This window comes from Notamacropus eugenii, chromosome 6, assembly GCF_028372415.1.
Source record: "Notamacropus eugenii isolate mMacEug1 chromosome 6, mMacEug1.pri_v2, whole genome shotgun sequence".
NCBI lineage: Eukaryota > Metazoa > Chordata > Mammalia > Diprotodontia > Macropodidae > Notamacropus > Notamacropus eugenii.
The window spans coordinates 140,433,216-140,455,751 of NC_092877.1; the positions used below are offsets into that span (position 1 = coordinate 140,433,216).

Sequence of the window (22,536 nt, forward strand, 5' to 3'; positions counted from 1 at the left end):
AGAGTGAGGCTACTGCCTCCCAAGGTTGTCATTCCACCTTGGCAGAAATCTAATTGCTGTTCCAAGCCCAGCCTGTCCCCTTCTATTCCACCACACTGATCTGAACAGTCCCTGACTTCTGGTGCTCACTTATTTAATTATATGTCAATATAAATGTCACTGCAGGTGGTGCAGTATTAAGGCTGAATATGGATGTTGAGTGATTTGATTGGGAAACTGATGTCAGTGAAAATGCCACACAGGCACTTTCATTTAAAAGCCTTACAGTCACAGCACCAAATCAGGTTGTCACATGCTAGGAATACTTCGTCATTAGCACATTTACATTAGCATGAGAGTAATCAAATATGAAGTAGCTTTTCTCTTGGCCTGGTGAGTCAGAAACCCTGACAGTTATGTAGGACAGTGCTGCATAGACCGGTCTGCCAAAAAAAAAAAAAAAAAAAAAAGGTTTTTACTCTGATTAGACAGCCACATATTCATTTCAAATGGCTGAGCTGGGAAAGTACCTGGAGCATTTTAAGACTGTTCTAGATCTTCTGTATTTCCTGTCTTCTCATGGGTGACCTTGTATATTTCCAAAAATCTGAAAGTCTACAGTGGCAGTCTCCTCTCTCGGCAAGTTAGCAACAGCAATAACTGCAGATGTGGCAGAAGAAGAATGCATATCAGGGAGAGGCCACTGGAAAGGGGGTTACTGTAGCTTGGCTGGTTTACCAAAAAGCTTAATTCCAAGCAAGGTGAAATGGGAAGCAATTAATTAGTGACCTTTCAAAATGGGTTTGTTTTTCTTTTTAAATATTTTAAATGGTATTTAATTCTTTTCCAATGTAAAAACAATTTCTAACATTCATTTTTTCAATAAAATTTTGAGTTCCAAATTTTTCTCCCTCCTCTCAAAAACAGTAATCAATTTCATCCAGGTTATATATGTGCAATCATGTAAAACATATTTCCATATTAGTCATGTTGTGAAAGGAGTAAAAGAACAAAAGGGAAAAAACTACAAAAAAATAAAGTGAAAATCATACGCTTCCATCTGCATTCAGTCTCCATCAGTTCTTTCTCTGGATGTGGAAAGCATTTTCCATTATGAGTCTTTTGGAACTGTCTTGGATCATCATATTGCTGGGAAGAGCTGTCTATTATAGTTGATCATAGAAAAATGTTGTTACTGTGTACAATATTCATCTGGTTCTGCTCATTTCACTCAGCATCAATTCATGTAAGTCTTTCCAGGTCAAACTGTTTTGTCTTGATCAGATTTAACTGTAATTACTAATGAATCACATTTAAATGAGTCTGTTAACGCACACCATGACTCTTCTACATTTTGTATTGCTTCCTCTGTAGGAATAAACAAACTATCCCATAACTACTAATTCATATTGTACATTAAGTACATATATTTTATTTTCTCTTTAGGAAGGTCCAGATAGGAGCCATAACTTTTACTGTAATTAGAACCATCCCTGAATTGCTAAGGTGGGAGCAGTGGGATGTGAGAATGTGAGAATGAGAAGTATACTGCCTCCTAATAAGAGTTGAGGCTTTCCCTGAAAAGAACCGAGTCTAGGGTCATATGGCTGAGTACAGGTGGAAAGTGTCAAGTCATCAGGTGAAGCATACTCTTTTCTTTTGTGTTATGTTTTGGTTTGGTTTTTCTCATGGTTTCTCCCATTTGTTTTAATTCTTCTATGCAACATGACCAATGTGAAAATGTGTTTAATAAGAATGTATGTGTAGAACCCATATAAGATTGCACGCCACTTCAGGGAGGAAGGGCGGGGGGAGAAAATTTAAAACTTATGAAAGTGATTGTTGAAAACTGAAAACAAATAGACTAATTTTTTTAAAAAGAGCTACACATCCTAATGGGAGAAGACAACATGTATAGCAGAAGGGTAGCTATTTCAGAGAGTTTCTGTTGTTCAATACTTTTCTCAGTGTTGGAGTAGGAAAGTGGAGGAGGATAGGGGAGGCATGAGGTTGCTTGGCTTGGAAATGGTCAGAGGAATAGTGTGGTGGGACTGATACTGACAAGCACATCTGTCATTACCCTCAAGGACTTTATATTCTCTTTTGAATTTTTTTTTGATTAATGAGCATTTTTTTTTCTTCCATCTCTCTCCCCTTCCACTGGGGAAGAAAAAGAAAGAAAAACTCTATAACAGTCAAGCTAAACAAATTGCCATACTGGCCATAACCAAAAATGTGTGGGACTTTATACTGTAATGGTGGAAGGTGACTAACATTGGGAAGTAGGGACCAGGGAGAGGTGCTTTGGCAGCATCGATCTGATCTTTTTTCCTCAGAACTGGAGAAGGTAAGTGGGGGAAAGGAGAACACGTGTGAGGCGTCATGGCATAAAGATGGCATTGGAATGGTGTGGTAAGTCTGGGTCCAGACCACATATAGTGAATGATCCCCAGTCTGAAGCCTTGGGTCCCCCTGACAGGAATGTGGAGTGCTGGGTCAGAGATGGAGGCTGGAGCACAGGAGTACAGTAGCATGAAGTTAGAAGCGGAGTTATTGTTGAAAAAGAGAAACATGTTTTGTCAAGAGAAAAAAAATCACTGAAATTTTATCTGAGGGTTTAGGGTTCAACAAATTTCTCCTATTCATCTAATATTTCTCTTTGGAGGTCCTCAGTATATAGATTCTCAGCCAGCAATTTTGGAACCCGGGGCCAGCAGCAAGTTAACCTGCTCCCAAATCAAATTTGTAACTCATGATGTAAAAATAATATGTTGAATGATCACAGATTTATTAGATGACAAACCTAAGATCACAAATTTTTAGATAAAGGGTTTTTCTCTACGTAAGTGAGACTAGTAACCTGTCTAGAACTTATTAGATAAATATTAGGGAGTTGCCTGAGGCATCAGTTAAGAAGGGGACTCACTTACTAGAAAGATTCACAAACTGGATATGAAATCTGAGTGCTTCCAATTTATTCAATTATTTTTTATAATCTAATGCCAAACTCAGTTTCCTTTTCAAAAGTTGTATTAATGCTTTTTCCTTTTGTATTTCTAGATTCATCCCTCCCCTCTCAGCGAGCATTTGGATCGTAATCACAAAGTTCTCTACTTCTTTTTAATTGCAATTTTTGTTTACATCATTGTAGGGATTGTATATTAGTTTCCTGGTTCTATTAACTTTACTCTAGATAGTACAGTACTAGCGTCTCTTAAATTCATCTTCATTACATTCCTCACAAGAATATTCAGCACAATAATATTCCATTTCATTCACATAGTACTGGATTTCTGATAGACACCTTAAATTCAGCGTGTCCAAAATGGTACTCACTCTCTTCCCCTCCAAATGCTACTACCTACTCCCTTACTGTAGAGGGCAACAGCTTCCTCCCAGTCACTCAGCTAGGAGTCTTCTTCAGTGACTTGCTTTTTCTCACCTTCCATATCCAATCTGTTGCCAAGATCTGTCAAATCCATCTTTGCCACATCTTTTGAATATTCCTCCTTCTGTCCCCTGACACTGGCACCACCCTGGTACAGATGCTCATCACTTCATGCTTGGATTACTGCAATAGCGATGGTGGGTCTGGCTGCCTCAAGTCTCTCCCTACTCCAATTCATCCTCCCTTCAGCCCCCAAAGTGATTTTCCTAAAGTACAGGTTCAATTATGTCACCCCCTCCCCCACTCAATAAACTCCAGGGGCTCCATATTACCTCCAGGAACAAATACAAAATGCTCTGTTTGGCATTCAAAGCCCTTCATAACCTAATCCCCTCTTACCTTTCCAGTCTTCTCATTCTTTACTCCCTGCTAGTTACTCTTTGATCCAGTGATAACTGGGCTCCTGGATGTTTCATGAAGAAAACATTCCATCTCTTAGCTCCAGATATTTTCTCTGGCTGTCTCTCATGCCTGGGAAGCTCTTCCTCCTCCACTCTGACTACTGGCTTCCTTTAAGTGCCAACAAAAATCCCATCTTCTATAGGAAACCTTCCCCATCCCGTCTAAAGTCTAGTGTCTTCTTTCTATTAATTATTTCCTATTTATTCTGGATATAGTTTGCTTTGTATATATTTGCTTGCATGTTGTTTCTCTTATTAGATTATAATAAGCTCCTTGAGAGTAGGGACTATCTTCTGCCTCTTTTTGTACCCCTAGTACTTTGCACAATTGATTGGCACACAGTAGGTGATTAATGAATGTTTATTTATGATAGATAAGACAATGTGTTCAGCTATTGTCCAATCAGATATTTACTTTATTTTCAATTTTTTATACCACAAAAAAAGCTACAGCGAATAACTTAATATCTAGAGGATCTTTGTCTATTAACTCCATTATTTATGTGACCAGTTGTTTCTAAAGGAATCTTTCCTGTTCGGGGTGATACGGCTGCACTCGTTTTTAAGAGAACTACCTTATTTCACCACATAATTACTGTTACCAGATAATTACTGCACTGTTTTTTCAGTCCAAAAATTGGTTTATAACCTTTCATCACGTGATCATTGCATGATACAACTTCTGTTCATCACATCGCTTAAAAGGTAAACAGCAGAGCAATATATTCACCAGTGGCATATGGATACACATTTATCTCTCCTGCATTGTGAGCCCCAAACCTAAAATTCTCAGCACAATCACATTATCAGTATTTAATTTTATCATATATTCACGAGTATTCCGTGAATCCTAATCTTGCACCAAGGACAGTTTAGTAATAAATAATTTTTAAGTAATACTGGCCCAACTTTTTTTTAAAGCTTCATATAAATGGTTGTACCCCACCTTTTTGCAAAAAAAAAAAAAATGGCATAAAACCTGTGACAACTATGCAGTGAAACATAGTCTGATCCCAAGGAGGGGTGGTCAGCAAGTGTCAGCAGAGGGCTGCTGTCCATTCACACACATATGTATGAATATGTATGCATATATACACACGCATGCATACATGCATGTGCATGTTTGTGTATATGTATATACACATATGTGTTTGTCTATATGTATGAACGCATGCTTGAATGGACAGTAGCTCTGGTTTAAGTTTGTATTCTTCAAATTCTCTTCTCTTTCTCCCCCAGAGTGCAATCCTAGGTTCTTGTCCTTTACTTCTTTTAAACTACTTAAATCCACTTTCTGTGGTTAGGGTTATTTTGCTTAGAAGTGAACCTCCCCTTAATCTACCCTCCCTTTTATTCCCTTCCCTTCTGTTTACCTGTTGAGTAAAATGTATTTCTGTACCTAATTATGTGCAGTTTTTCCTCCTTTGAGGGTTCAGATGAAAACAAGGTTAGTGTGTTACCCTTTCTCCGACTCCCTTCCTCCTTCTTTATATAGTCCTCTGCTTATACATCTAAATTATGTGAGATAATTTTCCCACCATTCCTCTTTCTTCTACCCCCTTCATTCCGTGTATTATTTTCCCAGTCTCTTTCCTTTCTTCTTTTCATATCCTCAAAACAACAAAACTAGTTTCAGGCTCTCTGTCTCCATCTGCGACCCCTGATGATGATAGGGTTCTGAGAGAATATCTGTATCATCTCCTTATATGCGTATGTTACTAGTTCATCTTTGTTTAGTCACTTAGGATTGCTCACTCATATTTATCTTTTAATATTTCTCTTGACTCCTGTATTTGTATTTCAAAGTTTCTATGTAGCTCTGGTCTTTTTGTCAAAAATGCCTGGAAGTCGTTTTATTTGAAGGTCTATTTTTTCCCATTGCAGGATTAGATGTAGTTTTTCTGGGTAAGTTATTCTTGGTTCTAAGTCCATATAGTTTGTCTTCTAGATTTTCCAATCAGTATTTAGTCTGGCATATTTTCTAGATCTTTGGGAGCAGTTGGAGGGGAGAGCTTGACTATACTACCTCCTTGTGCTCTACCATCTTAGATGGTCTCTCCATTATCTCAATGCACCAGTTGTTTTTGGTCACTTCTCTAATGATGAGTATCTAATTATTTCCTTCTATTTTTGATCTTCTTGGAGAACATGCTTAATTTAAAAAATATGTAACATTTTATTTTCTCCAATTATGTGTTAAAACAATTTTTTTTAACATTTGGGTTTTTTTTAAGGTTTTAAGTTCCAAATTATATTTCTCTCCCCTCCTTGAGGCAGTAAACAATCAGATATAGGTTATATAAGTGCAATCATGTAAAACATTTCCATATTAGTAATTTTGTACACAAAGACTCAAATAAAAGAAAAAGAATGAAAAAAGTGAACAATATATCATGCCTTAGTCTATATTCAAACAATATCAATTCTTTCTTTGGAGTCAGATAATATGTTTCATCATTAATCCATTGGGATTATCTTGTATCATTGTATTGCTGAGAATAATGAAGTCATTCATAGTTCTTCATCCTATAACATTGATGTTACTGTGCACAATGTTCTTCTGGTTCTATTGTCTTCACTTTGCATCAGTTCATATAAGTTTTTCCAGGTTTTTATGAAATCATCCTGCTTGCCATTTCTTATAGCACAATAATATTTCATGACAATCACATACCTCAGCTAGATTAGTCACTCCCCAATTGATGGGTATCCCTTAAATTTTCAATTCTTTGCCCACACAAAAAGAGCTGCTATAAATAGTTTTTGTACAAATAGGTCCTTCCCCCCAGTCCTTTTGATGTTTTCGGGATATAGATATAGCAGTGATATTGCTGGATCAAAGGGTTTTATAGCCCTTTGGGCAGAGTTCCAAATTGCTCTCCAGGATGGTTGATCAAGAGAACATCTTTAAAAGAGGAGTCCCTGGGTTAAAGGTTTTTTTACTGACATTCTTAGCATAATTACAAATTGTTTTCTGTAATAATGTGCTAATCCTTAGTGCCATCAACAGTGCATTTATATACCTGCTGCTCCACAATCCCTTGGACATTGACTGTTTTCATCTTTTGTCAACTTTGATGATTTTTTGGTTACGAGATAAAAACTCAAACTTTAAAAGTTTGGTCGCCATGAGTCACATAGCCAGTGTGAACATTTCAGTCATAGTTATTCTACTTTCCCCTCTGCCTAGACTAAACTATATCAATTGTGGGATGGGTTGAGAATCCACTCTTCTCTTCCTGCTACCAGAGAATATAATGGTCTGAAGGACTTATAGGAAAATATAGAAATTTTTAAATTTAACTGGAAAAAAATCTTTAAAGAAAGTTTTTCCAATAAAGGTTTCACTTTCAAGATATGTAAGAAAATGCTTTAAATTCATATTTTTTAAAAGTCATTCCCTTATTGATAAATGATCAAAGGCAATTTTCACAGAAGTCCAGTTATCAATAGCTATATAAAAATGCTCCAAACTGCCAATAATTAAAGAAAGGCAAATTAAAGCAACTCTGTGATTCCACCTCAAACCCATCAGATTGGCAAGAATAATGAGGAAAATTACAAAAGTTGGAGGGGCTGTGGGGAAAGAGGTACACTTACATATTGTTTGCAAAGTTGTGAATTAATAGTCATTCTGGAAAACAATTTGGTACTATACACCAGAAGTTGTTAAACTGCATATCCTTTGACCCAGCAATATCATTACTGGACCTATACTCCAAAGAGATTTTAACAAAAAGAAAATGACCCATTTTACAATTTTTATAGCAACTCTTTATGTAATGATGTCCATCCATTGGGAAACAGATGAAACTTTGTATAAAGTATAGTTTATGATCATGGAATGGATTATTTCATGATATATATTGAAAAGGGTCATTTCAGAGAAGCATGAGAAGTATGCAAACTGATGCAGAGTAGAGTGAGGAGAGTGAGAACAATTTACACAATAAGAGCAGCCCAGGAATGGCATCAAGATGGCAGAGTAAAAGCAGGGACTTCCCTGAGCTCTCCCCCAAAGCCCTACAAATACCTTTAAAAAATGACTCTAAACAAATTCTAGAGCCACAGAACCCACAAATGACAGAGTGAAACCAATTCCCAGCCCAAGACAAACTGGAAAGTCAACAGGAAAGTCTATTGCACTGGGCAGGGAGTGATGCACAGTGTGACGTGGGCCACACCTACACAGATGGGCTGGAGGAGGCCTCAGTAGATTGAATCATTGGCAGCTGTGGCAGTTTCCATACTTCTCAACCTACAAATGACAAAAAGGTCAATGGGAAAACTCTGTGGGACCTAGGTGAAAGAGGAACTCGTAGTCTGGTCCCATCTGACCCCATTCCCAGGATGGTGGAGGAAGTGGTGGTGGCAGCTGGTGGCAGCAACAGAGGCCACTTCTGGAGCTCTGATCCCTCAGATGGTGAGGGATCAAGTAGCTGATACAAAATCCCTGAATCCTGCGACAATACACCCACACCCATACCCATACCCACTGGAAGTAGAGTCCTACTTTGACATAGAGTTAGAAAGTCAAGTATTTGGCTGGGAAGATGAACCTCATAAAAGAACTCAGATTATAGAATCTTACTTTGGTGACAAAGAAGATCAAAACATACAACCAGAAGAAGACAACAAAGTCAAAGCTCCTACATGAAAAGCCTCCAAGAAAAATATGAGTTAGTGTCAGGCCATGGAAGAACTCAAAAAGGATTTTGAAAATCAAATAAGAGAAGTAGAGGAAAAATGGGAAGAGAAATGAGATGCAAGAAAAACAGAATCAAAAGAATGAGAAAAAGAAGACAATGTGAAATTCTGGAAAAACCACTGACCTGGAAAATAGATCCAGGAGAGAAAATTTTAAAATTATTAGACTACCTGAAAGCCATGATCAAAAAGAGAGCCTAGACATCCTCTTTCAAGAAATTATCAAGGAAAACTGCCCTGATGTTCTAGAACCAGAGAATAAAGTAGAAAGTAAAAGAATCCACCAATCACCTTTGGAAAGATATCTCAGAAGGAAAACTCCTAAGAATATCGTAGCCAAATTCCAGAATTTACAGGTCAAGGAGAAAGTATTGCAAGCAGTCAAAAAGAAGCAATTGAAATACTATTGAAATACAATAAGGATAACACAAGATCTAGCAGCTTCTACATTAAAGGATTGAAGGGCTTGGAATATAATATTCCAGAGGACTGTGGAGCTAGGATTAAAACCAAGAATCACCTACCCAGCAAAACTGAGTAGAATCTTTCAGGGGAAAAAATGGAATTTTAATGAAATAGAGGACTTTCAAGCATTCTTGATGAAAAGACCGGAGTTGAATAGAAAATTTGACTTTCAAATACAAGAATCAAGAGCAGCATGAAAAGGTAAACAGGAAAGAGAAATTCTAAGAGACTTATTAAAGTTGAACTGTTTATATTCTCACATGGAGAGATGCTATTTGTAACTCATGAGATCTTTCTCACTATTAGGATAGTTGGAGGAAATATATAGATAGATGGATAGATGGATGGATAGATAGACAGACAGACAGACAGACAGACAGAGAGAGCGCAGGGTAAGTTGAATATGAAGGGATGATGTCTAAAAAATAAAATTAAAGAGTGAGAGAGAAAGGGAGAGATAGAATGGAGTAAATTATCTCACATAAAAGAGATAAGAAAAAGATTTCACAATGCAGGGAAAGAGGGGGGAGGTGAGAAGGAATGAGTGGATCTTACTCTCATTGGATTTGGCTTAAGGAGAGAATAACATACACACTCATACACATACATACATACAGGAAAGTAGGGGGGAAGGGGAGAAGTGAGAGTAATGATAGAAGGGAGGGCAGATTGGGAGAGGGGGTATGCCCGGGGCGACTCCCGGGCCTTCGCCTTCTACTTACCTATCCCCGGTCCTCGGAGGTCTCCAGCCCTCCTCCTGGTTCGGGGGAGGGAATTCCCTCTTCCTGTTGGGGAAGGGGAATAAACAGGCAGAGCACCCGAAAGGAGTTGCAGCCAGCAAGCTTTATTCCGTTTTCTCTCTCTTAGCTCTCGTGGTCATCCCCTTTTATTATCCCCTGTCTCCTCCCCCGTACCTCCCATGGGCGGGCGAGCTCCTCCCAAGTGCCTCCCCGTGGGTGGAGCCAGCCTGTTACCAGGGCCATCCCAGTACCTCATGGCTTGCTAGACCAGCTAGCCTGCCACGTAAGCAGGTTCGGACCCTCAGGCGTCTCACGGTCCTCACGGGGGACCCCGGTCCAGAGCTGTCCCCCAACAGGGGTAGTCAGAATCAAATACTTTACAAAAGGGACAGGATCAAAGAAGAAAATAAAATAATTGAGGGGCAGGATAGGGTGGAGGGAAATATAGTCTTTCACAACATGACTATTATGGAAGTGTTTTGCATAACTACACATGTATAACCTATGTTGAATTGATTGCCTTCACAATGAGGGTGGGTGGGGAGGGAAGAAGGGAAAGAATTTGGAACTCAAAGTTTTAGAAACAAATGTTTTTTATATAATTTATTTATTTTTCTCTTCTTAACATTCACTTCCACAAGAATTGGAATTCAAAATTTTCTACCCATCTCTCCCACTCCCCACCCCATCCACCCCTTCCTCCAGTCTGTCCTCCCTTCTATCATCTGCCCTTCTTCCATCCCCCTACCCCTCTATCTTCCTGTAGGGCAAAATAGATTTCTATACACCATTACCTACATAGCTTAATTTCTAGTTGCATGCTAAAACAATTTTTAACATTCATTCTTAAAGCTTTGAGTTCCATATTCTCTCCCTCCCTCCCCACCCACCATCATTGAGAAAACAAGCAATTCAATGCAAGTCATACATGTGTAACAATGCAAAGCACTTCCACAATAGATATGTTGTAATAGACTAATCACATTTCTCTCTATCCTATCCTGCCCTTTATTTATTCTATTCTCTCCCTTGACCTTTCCTCCCACAATAGTGTTTGCTTCTGATTATCCCTTTCCCCAATTTGCTGTCCCTTCTATTATAGTCCGTCTTCTATCCCCTTCCTGCGGGGTAAGATAGGTTTCCACATTCAGTTGAGTGTGTATTATTCCCTCCTTAAGCCAAATTCCATGACAGTAAAGTTCAATTATTTCCTTTCATCTCCCCCCTCTTCCCCTCCATTGTAAAAGCTTTTTCTTCCCTCTTTTATGTGAGATGATTTGCTACATTCTACCTCTCCCTTTCTCTTACTCCTAGTACATTCCATTCAATAGTAAATGTTTTTTTAGGTATTCTCCCTTCATATTCAGCTCACCCTGTGCCCTCTGTCTATGTGTATATAAGTGTGTGTGTGTGTCTATACATATATACATGCACCCATGTAAATATACATACCTACACATATACAAGATGTACATATATACATACCCATACTTACATTTTATATATATAGATGTATATATATATATATATATATATATACATATATATATATATCCATACACATCTCTCTCTCTCTCTCTCTCTCTATATATATATATATATATATGTATATATATACATATGTATATATATATATGTGGAATATATGTATATATATACATATATTCCCTCTAACTATCCTAATACTGAAAAAGGTCTCGAGTTACAAATAACATCTTTCCATGTATGAATGTAAACAGTTCAGCTTTAATGAGTTCCTTAAGACTTCTCTTTCCTGTTTACCTTTTCATGTTTCTCTTGATTCTTGCATTTGAAAGAAAAATATTCTATTTAGCTCTGGTCTTTTCAATAAGAATGCTTGGAAGTCCTCTATTTCACTGAAATTCTATTTTTTCCCCTGAAGTAATATACTCAGTTTTGCTGAGTAGGTGATGCTTAGTTTTAATCCTATCTCCTTTGACCTCTGGAATATCATATTCCAAACCCTTTGATCCTTTATAGAAGCTACTAAATACTGTATTATCCTGATTGTATTTCTACAATACTTGAATTGTTTCTTTCTGTTTGCTTGTAATATTTTCTCCTTGACCTAGGAACTCTGGAATTTGGCTACAATATTCCTAGGAGTTTTTCTTTTGGGATCTCTTTCAGGAGGTGATAGGTGAATTCTTTCCATTTCTATTTTACCCTCTGGTTCTAAAATATCAGGGCAGTTTTCCTTGATAATTTCTTGGAAGATGATGTCTAGGCTCTTTGTGTCATCATGGTTTTCAGGCAAACCAATAATTTTAAAATTATGACTCCTGGATCTATTTTCCAGGTCAGTTGTTTTTCCAATGACATATTTCATATTTCTTCTTTTTTTTTCATTCTTATGGTTTTGTTTTATAACTTCTTGGTTGCTCACAAAGTCATTAGCTTCCATCTGCTCCATTCTAATTTTTAAAGAACTGTTTTCTTCAGTGAGCTTTTGAGCCTCCTTTTCCATTGGCCAGTTCTGCTTTTTAAAAGCATTCCTCTCCTCGTTGGCTTTTTGGAATTCTTTTGCCATTTGGGTTAGTCTATTTTTAAAGGTATTATTTTCTTCAGCAGTTTTTTGGGTCTCCTTTAGTAAACTGTGGACGCACTTTTCATGATTTTCTTGCATTGCTCTCATTTCTCTTCCCAATTTTTCCTCCACCTCTCTTACTTGATTTTCAAAATTCTCTTTGAGCTCTTTCATGGCCTGAGACCATTGCATGTTTTTGGAGGTTTTCGATGTAGCAACCTTGACTTTGATGTTTTCCTCTGATGGTATGCTTTGTTCTTCCTCATCTGAAAGAATGGAAGAAAATAATTTTTTCACCAATAAAGTAACCTTATATAGTCGCATTTTCCCCTCCTTTTTGGGGGCATTTTCCCAGTCAGGTACTTGACTTTCAAGTCCTTTGTCAAGTGGAAGGCATACTCTAGGGACCTGTAAGTTCTCAGTTCCTCCAAGGTGGCACAATCAAGAGAGAGTTTACTCTTCTCCTGGCCTGAGCTTTGATCTGTGGGCAACCACAAGCACTCTTTTCTTCCCAGGATCTGTGAGTAGGATTCCCTCTCCACAGTCATCACCAGCTCCACCACACCAGTACTCCTTCTCTCCCCAGGACTGCCACTTAGAACTGAGACCCAGATCAGCCACTCAGTTTCCCCAAGGTTTTTAGGTCAAGGGCTCCGAAAATGGATGCTGCTGCCGCCCTGGGGCTGGGGTTGGGGCCAGACTATACTTCCCTCTCACCCAGGTGAAAGAGCTTTCTTACTGACCTTTGAAGCTGTCTTTGGTGGTTATGGGCTGAGAAATCTGGGAACCACAGCTACTACCTGTGATTCCACACCCTGAAACCTGCTCCAGTCCTGTCCATGCTGGGCCATAAGGTAAAGGCTGGGATGTGCTCCACTCTGAGCCTTGTGTAATAGACCTTTTCTGTTGCCCTTCCAGGCTCTCTTGGTCTGGAAATCTCTTTCACTCTCTCGTTTTGTGGCTTCTGCTGCTCTAGAATTTGTTTAGAGTCATTTTTTACAGGTATTTTATGGGCTAGGGGGGAGAGGTAGAGCAGGTTTGTCCTTCTACTCTTTAAAAACAAATGTTAAAAAATTATTTTTACAGGCAGCTGGGAAATAAGATAGGCAGGCAATGGAGTACAGAGACTATCTTGCCCTTCAAGAAAATAAAGGGAAAAGGAAAAAGATGGGGGATGACAAAGGGAGGGCATACTGGGGGAAGGGGTAATCAGAATGCATGCCATCTCAGGGTGGAGGTGAAGAGAGAGATGGGGAGAAAATGTGGAACTCAAAATCTTGTGGAAATGAATGTTGGAAACTAAAAATAAATAAATAAAATTTAAAAAACAATAACAGTAGCAGTATCAAGAAAAACAACTTTGAAAGATTTAATGCAGTGACTTCCAGAAGAATGATGATGATACTTTACAGAGAAGTCATAGATTCAAGATGCCAAATAAGACATAGGTTTTTGGACATGTGGGAATCTGTTTTGCTTGATTTGCACATTTGTTAAGAAGGGCTTTACTTTGCTTTGTTTTTAAACAGAGAAAGAATGGGGAAATAGGAAGGGAATTAATAATGATATTCAGAGAGAGGGAGGGAGAGAGAGATTGTTGAACAGAAGAAATCACAGATTAACAGGACATCTCTGAAAGTTACATGTGAAATTTATTATATATTTAGGATTCTATTACAATATATTTATTACATACTTGAGCCCACCTGGGTGCTCTCTTTTAGATCTTTCTATCGTGTTCTTCATTCTGCAAGATCACATCAGCCTTGGAACTCACATCTCATCTCTATCTTCTGACCCTAGGATGCCTCTGACTAAAGGATGGAGAGATCCTCCCGGAATCTTGGTTTAAGAACAATGCCATTTCCCTGCTGCTGTAACCCATAGGGCTTCCATCTTTTTATTTCCTTCTGTGTGTTGCCATCTCCCATTAGACTGTAAGCTCTTTTTTTAAATTTATATACCCAGCACTTAGCACAGTACCTCACACAGAGTTATTGCTGTTGTTGATGTTACAGTGTAGTTTCAGTCATGTCTGACTTTGTGACTCCATTTGGGTTTATATTGCAGATACTGGAGTGGTTTGTCATTTCCTTCTCAGCTCATTTTACAGATGAGGAAACTGGGGCAAACAGGGTGAAGTGACTTGCTCAAGGTCACACACTGGTAAGTTTCTTTTTTAGTTTTCAACATTCATTTTTACAATATTTTGAATTCCAAATTTTCCCCCTCTCCTTTACTTCCCCCTCTCCAAGACAGTAAACAATCATACATATACAATTATGTTAAACATACTTCCACATTAGTCATGTTGTGAAAGAAGACTCAGAACAAAAGGGAAAAACCATGAGATAAAAAAACAAAGGGAAAATAATATGCTTCCATCTGCATTCAGACTCCACAGTTCTTTCTCCAGATGTTAATAGCATTTTCCATCATGAGTCTTTTGGAATTGTCTTAGATCACTGTATTTGGCATCTACTGAGATAATCATATGATTTCTCTTAGTTTTGTTATTGATATGATCAATTGTGCTGATAATTTGTCTAATACTAATCCAGCCCTGCATTCCTGGTATAAATCTCACCTGGTCATATTATATTATCCTCATGATAAATTGCTGTAATCTCTTTGCTAATATTTTATTTAAAATGTTTCCATCAATACTCATTTTCTTTCTCAGTTTTGGCTCTTTCTGGTTTAGGTCCTCTGGTTTATTGTATTCTCTCTCTCCTTTCACCCTGTCCCTTCTCAAAAGTGTTATGCTTCTGACTACTCCCTCCCCTAATCTGCCCTCCTTAGCATCACCCCTCCCCCTTTTCTTATCCCTTTCCTTTAGGATTTCTATAGCAATTAAGTGTGTATGTTATTCCCTCTTTGAGCCAATTCTCATGACAGCAAGTTTTTTGCCTTTTTTATGTGAGATAATTTACCAGTGGAATCTTTCAATGACTATTTTACCCTCTGATTCTAGGATAACAGGACAGTTTTCCTTGATAATTTCTTGAAACGGTCAGGACTCTTTTCTGTTTTTTGCTCATTTTAAGCCTATTTCATGACTTTTAAAGTTGAGCACTGCTCCTGGAGCACAAGAAGCACTCTTCCAAGCTTCTTGTGCTGGGGGCCAGGAGCTTAGTCACTGGCTTTCTGCTCTCCTGCAAAATTCTTTAAAAATGAGACCTCCAATTCCTGCCACCAAGCACTCTTTACTGGATCCATGCTGCCCAGTGACTTCAACTCTAATCCCTGTTATATGAGGGATTCCCTGTGCTTCTCCTCCTCCCCATCCTCTTCCTCGCACCACTTGTTTTAGTACCCCATCCCTGGCCCCCATCCCTGGTCCCCACACTGTCTGCCTCTGTACTCTTTTCACTGATTGTCTCTGTATTTTCTGTGCTGTTCACCCCTATACCTTCCATGCCCCATTAAAATGGGACTGCTGCCTCACTTCCTGCTGCCATCTCTGTCTTTCTCAGGAATACCCAAAGAATCCGGCATAGCTGCCTGATTTAATAATTTCACAAATTAATCACCAATTCAATGACAAAATCTACTAGAAGGCAGGACAAGCCATTCTAGGCCTAAGTATTAGTAGGACACGAAAGATACTCAACACAAGGGAGTTTACTTGGCTTAGAAGGATACAGGTATTGACTACAGAACATGGATACATATTGATAGTCTTGGTTCTGGTTCATGATGACTTAGTTCTGGTGCAGCTGAGCCACCAAAACCTCTCCTGATCTTCAAATTCCCCATGGAGTTGTCATTTGGTGACTGGTACAACTGTCAGGCCTGAGGAAGCCCTATGCCTCCTGAGTTGTGTGATTTTATATGTCTAGAGGGCTACCTGATCCCACATTTCCAGAGGAAAGCCTTCAGTTATACTTGAAACAAAGAAACTTCATGCTCTAATTGACTACTTGGAAGGGGGAGCTACTGTCTGCCACCATCCCCCTACTCCCAGTGGCTTGTAATCTTATCTGTTCTATAGGCTAGAGACTTTTCCTTTGAAACCCTATCCACAAGTCAGTCTAGGAACTTCCTCCATGAAATCTTAGCTGTTCCCTCAGACCCGGTTTTTCCCTTATAATGTATACAGGCCTGACTATAATCTACCACAGAATAACACTGAGTAATAGTGTAATTCTACTTATTTCAATGTGCCATCATCAAGTAGTCCCAGGTGTGAAAATGTGCTAGGTATTGTCAAGAATACATTTTGGTGTTGACAAGACATGTCCCTTGATTGAAGGACCTTACAATTTAGGAGGTAATATAGTATAGGGACATAATTTAATTTGAATTACTTTTGTTCAGTCATTCAGTCATGTCCACGCCTGTGGGCCACACTGTCCACAGGGTTTTCTTAAAAAAGATACTAGACTTGTTTGCCGTTTCCTTCTCCAATGGGTTAAGGCAAACAGAAATTAAATGACTACATAGCTAGTAAGTGTCTGAGGCTCCATTTGAACTCAGGTCTTCCTGAGTCTAGGCCCAGTGCTTTATCCACTGGCTATTTAGATGCCCCCTGAATAAATTTACTACTAACTAAATACTTTTTAAAAATTTGCCCTTTCCCCTACCAGTCTAATAGTGCTAGCTACAGTAAGAACCATTGCAGAGGATCAAAAGGACATAAAACTGGAAGGGATATTGAAGTTATTCTATCCCAACCCCCTTATTTTATAGATGAGGTAATTGAGGCTCAGAGATCTTAAGTAACTTGCCTGAGGTTACACAGAAAAATAAGTCATAGAGCTGGGAATAAAACTCAGATCCAATGATTCCAGATGTCTTTCCATCAGGGCACACAATTGGAGGTCCCTGACGGTGACTGAACGCAAAAAGAAGCAGTCCCAGGAACTTCTGTCTGACCTGGGAAAGTTCTCCTGAGTCTATACTCTTCAATGCCCAGAGAAGCCAAGACCAGGATCTAGACTTTTGAGTCCCTTAACAAATAACTGGCCTTACTAGATGTCATGAATCAAATATCAATTTAGAACTGTGTTGCATTTCCATCCTCCCTTGTTTACTCTCAGGAGCAACAGTCATAAGGGGCCTAAACAACTGAACTGTGTCTTTTCTGAAACTTGGGAGTTTGTTCCACCCTCATATAGTGTTTCCCAGAGGCCTGGAAATAAAAATTGTGGAACTGCAGCAGTGTGGGAGATGTTCTCTTATGTATTGTTTATTCCTCTTATTGATTTTATGCAAAAAGAAGAAAACACTGTACATTGTTTCCAAATAAATTTATCTCTTCATATGAGGGGCTAATCCTTATACCAAGACCATATCACATGACTACAATTGAACAAAATATAGCAGATTCAAGAGTGAGATGAGATGGGGGCTCAGAGCTATTTTGATGGTCATGTAGTAGATTCCAGGAGGAGATGGGGTTCCTAATTGATAAGAACTTAGAGTTATCTTGATTTGTTAAATCCACACTAAGCACAACCCTTAGATCAATAAACATAACTACACAGGGAGAGACAGAACCTAGGGATAAAAGGTTATTGATTGCCCAAGGACCACAGAAAGCTTGTCCCTTCTTAGTAGAGAGGAGTACAAAATCACCAGTTAAGTGGGACTTCCCAGAGTCAAGACAAAAGTCTATGAATAGTACTAGGTTAGTTGCTAACAATCCCTCTTTGACTTAAACACATCCATTTGTTTCTAGTAATGTAGTGGGAAAAGTTCTGGATTTGGAACCAAAGGAACTAGTTTCAAATCCTGACTTTGTTGCTTAGCACTTAAAAGACTTGAGACAATTTTCTGCTCCTTTGGTGCTTCAGTTTCCTCACTTGCAAAAATAATAGTTTGATTATCTGTTGTAAACTCATAATCCTAGACTAATTTCATTAGTAGCTTAAATTAATTATTTGCTAATTAAATGAAAGTGGCCTCCATCATGGCCATTCAAGGGATCACTGCAGGCCCTGCAGATCCCAGGGTCCTGCTGTTCATGTGGTTATTAGCTTTTTAAAACTCAAACAGAAAACTACACTTCAATGTTTTAACAGCCCCCTTTGCCCAGGAGCACCCACACCTCAATCAACAGTGGAGGCTGTCAGATGTCTCCTTCTTCCTCCCTTCCTTTCTTCTGGTAGTCTCTGCAAGGAGGAAAGAGACTGTTCTAAAATCCCAAAGCTTCTCTCCATCTCTTCTACTCCTGTTTCTCCTGCTGTCCAATGAATTTATTCTTTTTTTTTTTTTTTTAACAATGAACACTGGAAATGAGACTAGAGGCTGTCAAAAAAAAACTCCCAGATTTTTCTTTGTTACATTTTTTGGGCAGTAAAGTGGGGATGGGGTTTCAAATGACCTCCTGTCACCTTCCCAGGGAGCTTATTTACCTCTTAAAAATCAAACTGGTGGAAGGCAGAGCACTGGGTTCCAGCACGTTTTATTTTATGATGAGAATCCTCAGCAAGGTTTTAATGCCCTTTGGGCAGAGGAAGCTTCTGCACTTTTGCTATGCTTCATTATCTTACCTTTCTCACCTGTGCCTATTTTCTCTCTGGTCTGCCTCCCCCATCCCCTTCTATCTGTTTCTCTTACTTTCTAGCCCTTCTTCTCACTCAAATTTTCTTAATAAATTTGTATTTTGTAAAAGGATTTTGTTGCACCCAATTTTGCATCTTCCCTGAATTTCTGACTGGCTACATTCTTTTTTCCATCTCTCCTTGTGCCCACCCATCCATTCTTTGGTCCCCAGAATTATTTCATTTTGTCCTTAACATCACCTCTCCCCTTTCCTTACCAGTCTCCATCATGTCCAGTCACTGTTTTGGTTTTGGCATCATCAATATCAAATGTACAAACAGTTCTTGCTTATCAACATGAAGTATATCTGATGTTCAGATGAGTTCCAATAATTATTTTTTTTCAAAAACAAAGGAACTAAAAAGACGTGTAGGAAAACTGGGACACTAGTGCACTGTTGGTTGAGTTGTGAACTGATCGAACTATTCTGGAGAGCAATTTGGAACCATGCTCAAAGGGCATACTGTGCATATCCTCTGATCCAGGAATATTACAGCTAGGTCTATATCCCAAAGACATCCAAAAAGAAAAAGAAAATAGGACCTGTTTCTACAACAATATTTATGGCAGCTCTTTTTGTGGTGGCAAAGAGTTGGAAACCGAAGGGATGCCCATCAATTGGGGAATGGCTAAACAAGCTGTGGTATATGATTGTAATGAAATATTATTGTGCTATAAGAAATGACAGGCAGGATGATTTCAGAAAAACCTGGAAAGACTTACATGAACTGATGCATAATGAAGTGAACAGAATAAGGAGAACATTATACACAGTAACAGCAATATTGTATGATGAAGAACCATGAATAACTTAGCTATTCTCAGCAATACAATGATCCAAGACAATCCCAAAGGACTAATGATAAAGCAAACTATCTACCTCCAGAGAAAGAACTGATACTGTCTGAATACAGACTGAAGCATGTTAAAAAAAAAAAAAGATATGCTTTAAAAGGACTGCTCCATCCTCTCCCTCCCATCATGCTAGGATGAACCTTGTATTCATATACAAAACTGTGAGGTTTTTTTTCCCTAGAAATTTGGATTTCTCAGAAATTGTCCAAAAAGCCAGTGCCAAGATTTTTGGTTCCTGCTATTGCATTAATGATGATCCTACTCTCTGTAGTTTGCAGCCAATCACACGTCTGCATGTGGTGAGTAATCTTGATTGAATGACTAACAGGAAGAGATGCCTGGCACCAATACTGTCTTGATGAATGAAAAATGCGAGGCTAGCATCCCCCTCCGCATTTAAATCCCCTGAAGCCACAATACTCACTGTGCCGACACATTTCCAAAGGCCTGTATTTTAAAAATGCAATCTGTAATCTCTGGAGGTTTTGGAAGGGCCACCCAAAACACCAGGCCCCCCTAGATGAGATTTTTCAGTCAGGAAGATATGCTGTATTTATTAGGAAATAAGGAAGTTTGTGGGGGTAAGTTCCATGGAGAGGAGCTAGGTCACATACATCAGCTCTCAATATCAGCATGCATTTACATGCCTTCTTTATTACCAAATATAATAATAGGATCTCATTATTGGAAGAGACCTTAGAGGTCATTCATTCTGCTCTGTGCTCCAGTGAGGCAGCCTGGTGAAGTGAAGAGAGAGATGGCCTCGGAGCAAGAATACCTAGACTCAGGGACTGCTTCTGACATGTACTGGCTGTGTGCACTCTGGGAAATCACTGAACCTTTCAATGCTCTAGATAACTTTCTAGGGCAGAGGTTATTTACCTGAGATCCGTGGACCCCTAGAGAGATTTCAGGAAATCTATGAAATCAGATGAGCAAAAATATATATGTGTGTGTGTGTGTGTGTGTGTGTGTGTGTGTGTATGTGTATGTGTATGTGTATATATATATATATATATATATATATATATCTTTATTTCAAGATAATTGGTTTCCTTTGTAACTATATATTTTATTTCATTCCTTTAACATTATTCTGAGAAGGGCCTCTATAAGTTTTGCCACACTGCCAGAGGGACCTATGTCACAAGAAAACTTAACAACCCCTACTCTAAGAGTATAAATTGCAGACAATGTGCCTATCTTCATTGTTATGTTTCCTCACACAATTATTTACTATGGCAGTGGAATCACAGGTGCAGTCTCTACAATTCGCTGCATTTCAAAGAAGTGGTCATCTTTTTTTGAAGACTTCCAGAGATGGACAATCCATTATTTTCTGAGGTAGTTCATTCCACTTTTGAAGAACATTAATTGATAGTAAAATTTTCCTATTGAGCCACAATTTTTTTCTGTGTTCCCAGGCACTGTACACACCCATAGCATCTATGCATTTCCCCGAAGAGAGTGACTGGAGGGTGGGGAGGAGATGGGTGGAGAAGACCCAGTCAGTTGGCTGCATGTATACGTTTTGCCCTGTGCAGCGCTAAAGTGTATGTTCTGGCAGAACCTAACTGCTGGTCATTATAAGGAGTGACCGCATAAATTAAGGAATAGTCCTTAACAGACACAAGCTTAATGGAGGAAGAAGACAAAAAGGAGATAGAGAGGAGAATGCTACTGCCTAGACATTACCAGGAGAGTGCCTAAAGATCTATGGAGTAAACATGCACAAAGCTGAATTTTATGGCTCAAACCCAGATCACTTTTACAGACTTCAGGGATGGGTGGCTTAGTCTCAGAAAGTTAATCATTACGAGGCAGCTAGAGTCTCTGAAACCTACTTACTACAGAATATGGGCAGCCTCAGATTCCATGGAGAGACATCCTTCAAACAGTTGTCTGCACCCAATAATCTCTCAGATTGATCAGTGACTCTTCAATTCACTCCCAATTACATTCTGTTCAAATACTTTCACATTTAATGCACTATGGTGCATTAAAAAAAAAAAAAACCCCAGCAAGTCCAACAGCCATAGTTCTTTGTTTTTCCAAGTATTTTTCTAACCTTAGTTTCAAAATTATTTATCCATCTCTGTTTAAGAAGGGAAGGAACAAAACCATGGGAAGTAGAACAAAATTATCCTGTCTCACAGTATCCTACCTCTTTGGGAAAGGAATTGAGCATGTATTTCCTGGCTCTTCAGAAATTAGAATTAAGCCAATATAATCTTAAATGAAGCTCTAGACCTCCCATTAGTACTTTTCTTAGACACTCCTATAAAGTCATCTATACTCTTGCACCAGTTTCCATTTAGTCCCTCCACACAAAAAAGTAAAGCAATATGATTTTTGTTCTGTTTTAATTTGAATATCTGAGTTGTTCAGAGTCAGATTCCAGTAGTAGATGGAATTCTGGACTCAGGATGAAAAAGTTGTTCAAATCCTGCTTTTGACATGAGATATTTGATACCATAGGGGCAAATTACTAAATCTCTGTTTTCTCATAAATTAAATGGCAATCCTCATCTCAGAGTCTAACTGTTGGAGATTCAAATAAAATAATATATAAAAAGCATTTTGGAAGACCGAGTATTATATAGGGAAAAGGAATAGATCTGTGATATTTTGATGGGATTGGAAAGATGGGGGAATTCAGGGACCCTTCAAGGACTGGAGTATTGGACAGGGTCGTCTGGAATGAATTCACAGACTTAGGCATTCTTGAAGTCAAGCTGGAAAAGATTTATTGTTACATTTTTCAGTAGGCAACAGAAATCTAAAATGAAAGTTTATATAAGATATTTTATAGTAAAGTATGTGCCAAATATGCTAACTAGGTGA

General features: G+C 38.6%; 1 long non-coding RNA gene across 3 annotated transcripts in view; it reads right to left on the minus strand.

The window, feature by feature from the left end:
* The window catches only part of LOC140511891 (uncharacterized), a 72,636-nt gene that overhangs the window by 25,418 nt on the left and 24,682 nt on the right, over window positions 1-22,536 (minus strand). For 2 of the 3 annotated variants that reach the window (XR_011969706.1, XR_011969704.1), the window contains exon 3: window positions 5,956-12,554. This is a non-coding gene — a long non-coding RNA (uncharacterized lncRNA). Of the gene's footprint in view, window positions 1-5,955; window positions 12,555-22,536 lie in introns of those variants that run through there. The other variant, XR_011969705.1, reaches the window with a different exon arrangement.